Source organism: Mustelus asterias, chromosome 3, assembly GCF_964213995.1.
Source record: "Mustelus asterias chromosome 3, sMusAst1.hap1.1, whole genome shotgun sequence".
NCBI classification, from domain to species: Eukaryota; Metazoa; Chordata; class Chondrichthyes; order Carcharhiniformes; family Triakidae; genus Mustelus; species Mustelus asterias.
In genome coordinates this window covers 96,903,797-96,911,393 of record NC_135803.1, presented here as the reverse complement: position 1 = coordinate 96,911,393, position 7,597 = coordinate 96,903,797, and the positions used below count along the sequence as shown (strand labels likewise).

General features: G+C 44.2%; 1 pseudogene; it reads left to right on the top strand.

Annotated features, from left to right (window-relative positions):
• Positions 1-2,573: 2,573 nt before the first annotated feature.
• Positions 2,574-6,271, top strand: LOC144491850 (protein CDV3 homolog A-like; annotated as a pseudogene).
• Positions 6,272-7,597: the final 1,326 nt, after the last annotated feature.

The following is a 7,597-nucleotide window of genomic DNA, read 5'->3' as shown; positions in this document are numbered from 1 at the left end:
TTCGACTAAAACATTTGAACCCCGGGACCTGCAGCATCCATTCCTGCCCCTGCTCTATCCATGTCTCTGAAATAGCCACAACATCGAAGTCCCAGGTACTGATCCACGCTGCAAGTTCACCCACTTTATTGCGAATACTCCTGGCATTGAAGTATACACATTTCAAACCCTGCTCCACCCCACCTCTGCAATGCCGTGCATTGCAGTCCCCATCCATGCATCCCTCACTTTCAGCCCCACTACTCAGGATCCCTCCCCCCCCCCCCCCGAATCAGTTTAAACCTCCCTGCATGGCCTTAGCAAATTTACCCCCCAGGATATTGGTCCCCTTCTGATTAAGGTGTAGACCATCCTTCTCATAGAGGTCACACCTTCCCCAGTACGAGCCCCAATTGCTTAAGTACCTGAACCCCTCCCTCCTGCACCATCCCCTCAGCCATGAATTCAAACCTTCCCTCTCCCTATTCCTCTCTAAACTATCCCGTGGTACAGCCAAGAGTCCAGAGATAACCACTCTGTCAGTCTTGGCCTTTAGTTTCCACCCCAACTCCATAAATCCCTGCCTAATATCCCCTTCCCCTATCCTCCCTATGTCGTGTGTCCCCACATGTACAATAACTTGTGGTTTATCTCCCTCCCCCCTAAGAGTCCTGAATACCCTGTCAGACACATCCCGGACCCCAGCCCCTGGTAGGCAACACACCAACCCTGAGTCCCTACCTTTAGTTCCGACCCTCCTATCTGTCCCCTTAATTGTGGAGTCCCCAATCACCAGGCCCAGTCTTTTACAGCCCCTAACCACCTGAGCTTTCTCACTCGGCTCACCCCCAGAGATCTGCTCTCTATGCTCAGTTGATTCCTCCTCAACTGTAGCCTCCAGCACCGAAAACCTATTATGGAGGGGAACCGCCCCAGGGGATTGTCTTCCCGATTGCTTCTTACCCCTCCTGGCATTGACCCAAGCCTCATTTCTAGGAGTTACTATTTCTCTATAACTCCTATCAACTTCCACCTCCGCCTCCCGAATTATGCGGAGTTCCACTAACTCCCCCTCCAGCTCCTTTACACGCTCCTCCAGAAGCTGCAATCTAATGCACTTCTTACAACTAAAATCTCCTGAAACACTACTGGATTTCCTCACCACATACATCCCACAGGAGATGCAGCATACTGCCTGAACTGCCATCCCTGAAGCCATTACCAGCAAGAAAAAAAGAAAACAAAAAACTTCCCCACACTTATTAGGTTAGAGGAGGATGGAAGGGTGGGATCCTCTACCAGTGTAGAGGATCGGGTATCTCCTCTGCACCAATTTATAGGGCTAGGGGCCCGAGAGAAAAAAAAACTACAGCTACCGGCAGGCTTCGCGATGCGGCCTTCCGGTTTCCGTTAATTACAAAAAACCTCCCGAAAATTAGACAAAAAAAAAACCCAGAATTTACTCACAGTCCGCGCTCTCTCTCTCACCGCTCACAGTCTCCACCCCGCAGGTCCGCTCCCAGAGGAACACAGACTATGAAATCATTTTTATATTTTGCCAATGGAAGGCAGCACATTGAAAGGTGCAGTCTGTTGTGCCTGCCGCACAGTCTGTTTTAATCCTTATACGGAGGACAAATAACTGTGAGTAGACGTCTTATTAGTACAACCAATGTTTATTTAAGACACACAATCCATAATCACCCACCCAACCAACAATAAGTCATCTTACAGAAAATACTAGAGTTCAAGTTCAATACAAGACCTTGACTTAACTTTGCGTGACAAAGATATTGGCCTTTGTGCGCTGGTCTCTGTTGTCCTCTGCATAGTCTGGTCCTTTGGTCTGATCTGGCGTTCTGGTCTTCCTTTATTGGGTGTGGTGGCTCTCCTCGTGCTGGCCATCGCTGGCCCTGTGCTGGCCGGTGGCTGTGGGGGCCCAAGGCTCAAGCCATTAAGCAAATGCAGAGCTATTAGGCAATGCAGAGCAGCATTGAACTCTGGTTGAGTCCCCTTGCAGTGCAAGACTGAGCCACATTTTACTAAACCCCTGGATCACAGTATGCACTGGCAACAGAGGGGAAGGTGTGGATGTTGCAACCTTCCAATGAGATTTCAGAAGGGCAATTCCAGCAACCCAGGTGGCAAAAAGGTGTGGGCCATTGATGTGCGATTAAATCACTCGGGAGGCTAGATCGTACCCGGGAAATAAAAGCTTTTATTACTAACAAGAATGGAGCATACTATGTACAAGACAATCCCAGACTAAAGGGTCACCAGGCAGTGCAGTGACCTTTATACTCCAGGTAGGTGGAGCCAACTGGAGTGTACCACAGAACAATATCAACAGGTAGAACACCCCAACCCTAACCCCAACAGTGACAACAATAACATATCTACAAGTACCCATAGTGCTGACCATCTATGGTTCAGTACTCAGTGGTAACCAACTATGGTTCACCACAACCATCCATTGCCAATGCTGCCCCTGGTTTCCCTGTCCTACCTGCTCTTGGTGGCTCTAGCCAGCACCAGACTCTGAGTGACTGAGGTGGGGTTGGCTGTGAGTATTCAGCCCAGCCTGGCTAATCAGGATGACAAAAACCATGACAATTTACCAAAAGAGACCAGAAGAAAGACAAAACCAAAGTGGCCAAGTTGGCACTTCCTGCTGGGCTGGCCGAAGTTGACTGAGGCCCTTGCCTTAGCTCGGGTCCCACCACCACTTGCTGCTACTGCTGCCACCTCCCTCATGCTGGTAGCGGTGGCTCCTACTGAAGCCATGCCATTATTGGTCCCCTGAGTGGCTTCAAAAAGTAAAGAAAGGAGAAGGAACTAATAGTGAAGAGTGTCAGGATCCCCAACAGGAGCAGGTCAGGGGAGATGAATGGAAAGAGTTTGACTTGAGCAAAAGGAAGATGACCTGGAGTGGCTCAACAAACAAAGTCTGGGCTGGGTTGAAGCTGGACACTTGCGGCCATTCCGGCTCAGTGACTCAAGAACAGGGGGACACAGGAAAGACTGGGAACAGGCCAGAACACCTGCAAGTTGATTACAGTGGCTTGAGAATCCAGACCTTACAAATCAATGATAAAAGAGGGGCGGAAGAAAGCATTGAGAAGAATATGGCGGAGAATATCCTTGTATAGAGACAACAAAATTGTCAACCCTTGGAACAAGATAACACCAGCCCCTGTTGTGGTTGCAGAAACCGCAGAATCAAAGCCATCAGGCGCTTATCCTGCAGTCAGATGCGGTAATGTGAGAAGATCACAATCACAAGGACCACCAGAGATTTACAATGATTCAGTTTCTGCTCTGCAAGCTTCTGCAGAGCATATAGAAACCAGACAAGATAAAGAAATGGAAAAGACTTTTGAGATGGTTAAATACAAAAACAGAGAAGATGGTTCTAAAGTCAGTCTGTTCAGCTGGAACTTGCCAACCAGTTTGCTCTTGGGCACAGTAAATGTTGGTGCATACTTTACAGTCTGGTGCTCTGTATTCCATGCCAGGTAACTAATCTACATGGAACCCATCTGCCTTCACCCCACAACGCCAGAAAGATTTTTAATTGATCTGGTATAGACTTGTGTGGACAAATGAGATGTCTGCAGGGCATCATGGGAAATTTAAGCTTGAAATGCAACAACTGCTGTCATTGACTTTGGACTGGAACTGATAAAGGGCTTGAATGAATTGTCAGCCACTCCTGGAGCGATGTTTTGGATAAAGATTAAAAATGCAGCCATTGTGGTCCATTTGTTTATAATCCTGGTTCCTATTTGAATGTTGAGCCTGTCAAAGGTGACTAGATTCCCAGAACAGCCTCTGGCCACCTTTATCAACCAATGCTGATTCATGAAGGAAGAGCACAGGATCCCAGTCAGTAAGGAAGCTAAATTTGGAATAAACGTTCCGCAATAATTCACGAACCTTGGGAAGGATATCAATTCCGTGGGGTTCCTTGGAGTTAATGCCTCCTTTATTGGCTTTCACTGGATGAAAGCCCTTGCAATCCACCTCAGCCCAAATAGATCACGTCACTTGTTTGGAAGACACAGGCATATCCTGATGTCCAAGAATAATCATAAGACCTCTTCCAGGTTTGCTGTGTGTTCGCATTCTGAAGTTCCTGTGACCAAGAAATTGTCCAGGTACACTACTACCTGAGGACCTGTTGAAAAATGGCATATACAGATGAGACTCCCATGCGTAGTAATTGTCGTATTTTAGGAAAGCTTGTTTAATTCAAATTGGGAGATGCTATTAGATCCTGGACCAGAAGCCCAAGATATATAATGAATTCACACTGGACACAGTTTTTCTATTTTTGGCATAAATGTGAGGAGAGGATGCTTTGAAGCTTTATTCATAACACCGTTTAAATATAACTCAACAACATGAAGCAGTTCAACTCAACAGTTTAAGAACCTTTAAACATGAAAAGAAACAATAACTTATAATTTATCACTATTTCAGTTCCAAATAAGCAACATTATTCCCATGGGCTTAAAACCCATTTTAAATATTAGCAGTCACGGATGTACTTGCTCTAATTTGGGTTAACAGTCTTTAATCTTTTAGAGAGGTTCTGATTTTCAGAGCAGCCTAGACTGTCTATCTCTAAATAGCTCCTTCTGGCAACTGAAACACAAAGCTGTTTCTCTCTGCTATATACCTAGCTCTTCTCATTAACTACATGTAACCCCCTGCTGACAACTATATGCTCTGACCAGCTGAGTTAAGTAAAGCTGTACCTGGGATGTGCTTGATGTTATAAGGGGCTCCTATGTAAATGTTCAATTAACAGGATCCTGAGTTCTTAGTGGTTGGTATTGAGCTAGGCTAAATTTCCTATTTACCAATAAATGTCAGTACAGCAATTGTGACCTTGCTGTCTGCATCCAGAGACAACACACTGTGCTTCATTGCACAGTAACCTAGAGTTGGGGACAGGAGACAGATGTCAATTAGCCTACCCTGAATGTGAATAATGTAATCAATGCAGTGAGGTGACTATTACAGATACACATTCAGTCATTGAAAGAGTAGTATTTTTTCAGTAAGAACGCCATTAGCTGTTGATGTTACAATCCAGGTCCAGATGAATCTTGTAGCCATTTTCCTTGTGCAATGTGTTGTGAATGAAAAGGATTAATGTGTGCAATTGCAATCTAGATAATAACCTATTAATAATAACGTGGTGTCTCCTAAAATGGTAAGTATGTAAACCTTATAATAGGTTCAGGACAACCATGCAAAAGGAATAACAAAAATAAATTTATTTTTTTGCATTGTTGCATCTCATAAAACAGGTAAAGAGTCGCAAACTAAAGATTTTTCAGTTAAACAGTTTCAACCCTGAGAAATGTTCAAAATATTACCAAGCGCTTGGATTTACAAACATTGGGGCCCATATGTTGGTGCACATATGAAGAAAACACACCCTCAACAACACACTGCTGATACCGTTCAGTGTCCGATAGTATAGTCTCCAGTTACTCACGCAACCACGACACAGTCCAGAAGGGTCTGCGAGTGGGAAGATGATGCAGCAGGAAAAAAAAATGCAGCAAGCTGTCCGTGTAGTTGACGCAGGTCCAGTGCGCTGAAGTCTGTCTTCTTCGGCAGTGCTACTTAGCAAGTTAGCTTCAGCTAATCCTCGTTCTCTCCGTCTTCTCAGTGAAAACTACGCCCGGTGTTTATAGCTGACCTCAACGGCAGTTTCTAGCAGAAACGTCCACGCTTGAGAGTACAAGACGATGCGCTTTACACTTTTTCTCAACAGTAATGAAAATAACAAACAGGACTAAACCTTGCTGCCTTTCACTTCAAACTGCAAAACACGAGTTACTAAACTGCGACAAACACTACCTTTAACTGCACAGTTATATTTGTGCCCATACTGTGAAGTATGTTAGTCTACAAATATTATTTGCCTCAATGTTAAAGCTGGGTTTTTACCTCATGGAAACAGCTCCTCTTCCCCACGTGTGTCTTCCCACTGCAGTTTCCTCTGCCTCCTGCCGTTTTTCTTTTTCCCTTCCCCTAAGTGATCTGATTGGCTTAAAGTGCAGCTCTCTAGAAAATGGATTGGCTTAGCTTGCATCACTCAAACAAACAGTATCTGTTCATGGTATTTGGCCCAGTAAACAGGATATTGAAACTCACAAGAAAACAAAGAACAATGGTAAATGTCTTCTATGTTAAATTTACCCGTATTTCAAGAAAACACACTTTTCATTTTTCTTTTATTCTTTTTTCAGGCCCCTACATACATCATCACTGAACCCTCTATACCTAAACAAAAACCCAAGCTTCCATCCCTTGAAGCAAAAAAACCCAGGGGAAATCTCAATTTATATACAACAGTCCAGCAGTTTTCTCCTAAATAACTACTTGGCTAAAATGAGTAATTATCCTGCTTTCCCAGCATCTGAGCTGCATGTTTACCAAACATACTGACTGAATTTTAAACTGTTATGTTTTTAATTAACAGGTTTGTCCCACCTTTTCAATACAGTCTTCCAGTTGAAACAGCATTGACTTTTCTATAGTCCATACATTGTTGTGATTCATATGGTTTTGGTGTCATATGAATAAGCTCCAATCGCTGCAACTCACTTCAATTATATAATTCTTAAGCATTTGAACACGTGCCAACTTTTAAGTGGATTGAATCTATGCATATTGCTTAATTGGAACAGCATTTCCTACATATCTACATCACACAACTACTTTGGTACTTTACAGTTTGTTCCCACATATAGCTCTGATTGTAATAACTCTTGAAAGGTCATTTTGATTTTCCTCCAAAAGGTAACTCATTTGTATATCCCAGAGACACAATAGAACATAGAATAGTGCAGCACAGAACAGGCCCTTCGGCCCACGATGTTGTGCCGAGCTTTGCCTGAAACCCAGATCAAGCTATTTACTCCCTATCCTGAAGTACTCCATGTGCCTATCCAATAGCTTCTTAAATGTTCCTAAAGTTTCTGACTCCACTATCCCTGCAGGCAGTCTATTCCACACCCCAACCACTCTGAGTAAAAGAAACCTACCTCGGACATCCTTCCTATATCTCCCACCATGAACCCTATAGTTATGCCCCCTAGTTACCACTCCATTCACCCGAGGAAATAGTCTTTGAACGTTCACTCTATCTATCCCTCTCATCATCTTATAAACCTCTATCAAGTCTCTCTCAACCTCCTCCGCTCCAAAGAGAAAAGCCCAAGTTCCCTCAACCTTTCCTCATAAGACCTACCCTCCAAACCAGGCAGCATCCTGGTAAATCTCCTCTGCACTCTTTCCAGTGTCTCCACATCCTTCTTGTAGTGAGGTGACCAGAACTGCACACAATATTCCAAATGTGGTCTCACCAAGGTCCTGTATAGTTGCAGCATAACCCCACGGCTCTTAAACTCAAACCCCCTGTTAATGATTGCCAACACACGATAGGCCTTCTTCACGGCTCTATCCACTTGAGTGGCAACCTTCAGAGATCTATGGATATGAACCCCAAGATTTCTCTGTTCCTCCACATTCTTCAGAACCCTACCTTTGACCCTGTAATCCACATTTAAATTTGTCCTACCAAAATGAATCACCT